At 43.2% G+C, this 2,500-nt stretch overlaps 1 protein-coding gene across 6 annotated transcripts in view; it reads left to right on the forward strand.

The window, feature by feature from the left end:
- The window catches only part of LOC119576404 (neurofilament heavy polypeptide-like), an 80,976-nt gene that overhangs the window by 16,747 nt on the left and 61,729 nt on the right, over positions 1-2,500 (forward strand). For 2 of the 6 annotated variants that reach the window (XM_037924087.1, XM_037924089.1), the window contains exon 1: positions 1,614-1,683. The exons of 2 other annotated variants lie outside the window; for them this stretch is intronic. The gene's annotated coding sequence lies outside the window, so the exon portion shown is untranslated. Of the gene's footprint in view, positions 1-1,610; positions 1,684-2,500 lie in introns of those variants that run through there. 2 more of the 6 variants (XM_037924085.1, XM_037924084.1) reach the window with 2 other exon arrangements.

A 2,500-nucleotide genomic window follows, 5' to 3' on the forward strand; every position in this document is an offset into this window, starting at 1 on the left:
TTGATTATCCATTTCCTCATTGCGTTGTTGATTTCTTCCCTTTTTTATTATTTCCTCCCTTCTTTATCCTCTCGTTCTTCCTTCTCTCTAATTATCAGTTTATTCGTCTTGTTAATCTATTCCTTTTTTATATCATCTCTCTCTCTCTCTCTCTCTCTCTCTCTCTCTCTCTCTCTCTCTCTCTCTCTCTCTCTCTCTCTCTCTATTCCTTTTTTATATCATCTCCCTTATTTATCCTCATTTTCTTCACCCCTCATTTATTCTCTTATTCTCCTCGCCTCTTGATTATCAATTTTCTCGTTGCCATGTTAATCTCATTCTTTTTTTTCCCTATCTCCCCGTTTATCACTCTGTTGTGCTCGTGCCTCGTTTCGTATTTACATAATTATCTGCGTTTCCTGTGTCTCTACTGCCCTTGTTACCTGCTTACCTGAGTTGGGAATAATCGCTTGTTTCCTTTCTCCTCTCTTACGGTTTTTCGCGTATTGCGTGTTCTGTTCCTAATAACCTTTCTTTCTTTTCTTTTCTTTTTCTTTCTTTCCTTCTTTTTTTTTCCTTTTCCTTCTTCCTTTCTTTCTTTCCCTTTTTTCTTTTTCTTATTTTCTTTTTCTTTCTTCCTTTCTTTCCCTTTTTTTCTTTTTCTTTTTTCTTTCTCTTTCTTTCTTATTCGTGCTTCGTATACTTTCCGTTTTCTTATCTCTTTTTCTTTTTGTTCGTTTTTTTCGTTTTCGTTTTTTTTTTCGTTTTCTTTTCGTCATTGTCACCTTCATCTTCGACTTTTTTCTTTTTTATTTTTTTTCGTCATCATAATCATCATCTGTCTTTCTCTCTATTCTCTTTCTGTTAATGTTTTTTTTTTCTTCGTTTTGTTTTGATAATTTCTTCGCTTGCTTTTCGCTTTCTATATTTTTCTTAATTGGTATGAAAAAAAAAGTTCTCTCTCTTTTTTTTTGTTCTTTGAAATCTTTTTTTTTTTTTTATCTCTCTCTCGTTCTCTTTCCGTTCCTCTCTTTCTCCTTGCGAATAGCCACGCCTTCGGATGACTCGCCATGACGTCATTTTCCTGGATCAGCCAAGTTCCGGTACTGAGTCTTCTCACCCCCCCCCCCTATCATCAGCTGTACTCCCTCACCTCTTCCTCCTCGTCTTTTCCTCCCCCTACTCCTCCCTCCTTCCTTCCTTCCTCCTACTCTCTTCCTTTCTTTTCGTCCTCCTATTTTTTCTTTTTATTTTTTTCCTCTCCTCTAACTCCTTCGTTCATCTTCCTCTGTTCTTTTACTTTTATTCTCCTAGTTCTCCCTTTCCCTTTCCCCTCATTCCAACCATCGTCTCTTACCCCAATCCTCCACCTCTTCCTTCCTCCCCCCCCCCCCTTCATTCCATCTTCCATCTCTCCCCCCTACCTTCCTCCACCTCTATCCCCCACTCCCCACCCCTCCACCACTCCTTCCACCTACCCCCCACCACTCCCCTATTCTTCCACCTTCCCTCCCACCCCCCACCCCTTCCACCTTCCTCTACCCCCCCCCCCCCCGCAGGTGTTCTCCCGCCCGTCGACCTTAACGCCACCGTGACCGCGCGCCGGGACCGGAGGAGAGCGCACACACCCCGTCAGTCCGCAGCCAACAGCGCTACTGAACGGGTGGTGGTGTGTCGTCGTCGAGCGCTTGCTTCTCTCTATCGGTGTGTTTTGTTTACGTTCGTGCGCGCCGTGTTGTTGTTGACGTTTTTGTGCCTTGCGATCCGGATGCAGGGGAGGGGCTTGTGCGAACGGGGGTGAAATTCTTGTGATTCTGCGATGGTTGGTTGTTAATTGCGCTTTTTAAAAAAAAAGAAGGAGTGCGTGATAGATGTCGGTCGGGATGCGCAGGTATTTGAGATGGAAAAAGAAAAAATATTTTTGATAATTTTGATATTGTGGAATCTCTGTGACGCTTTTTTTTTTTTTTAAAGGATGACAAGAGGTAAATTGTGAATCGTGAATCATGCCGGACATTGGGACATTTTGATCTGTCTTCGGGATCTCCTGGAACGAAATGCTTCGGTTTTCCTCCCAGTGGACTTTTATTTCAGGATTAGTGTTTTCATTTGTTTCTGGTCCCCGTGTAAGAATTTTTGTCGATATTCTGCCAGTGTGGTTTAAGGATGTTTTATTTTCATACATACGCTAATGCACGTACACGCACGCACACGCACGCACATGCACACACATACACACACATACACACGCACGCACGCACGCACACATACACACTGACTCACTAATACTCACACTCACTCTCACTAACTCACTCACTCACTCACTCACTCACTCACTCACTCACTCACTCACTCACTCACTCACTCACTCACTCACTCACTCACTCACTCACACACACACACACACACACACACACACACACACACACACACACACACACACACACACACACACACACACACACATCCACAAACTCACTCATTCACTCACTCGCTCGCTTCTTTAAAGTCTCTCACACTC

The sequence above is a fragment of the Penaeus monodon genome, chromosome 8 (genome assembly GCF_015228065.2).
Source record: "Penaeus monodon isolate SGIC_2016 chromosome 8, NSTDA_Pmon_1, whole genome shotgun sequence".
In the NCBI taxonomy this organism is placed as follows: domain Eukaryota; kingdom Metazoa; phylum Arthropoda; class Malacostraca; order Decapoda; family Penaeidae; genus Penaeus; species Penaeus monodon.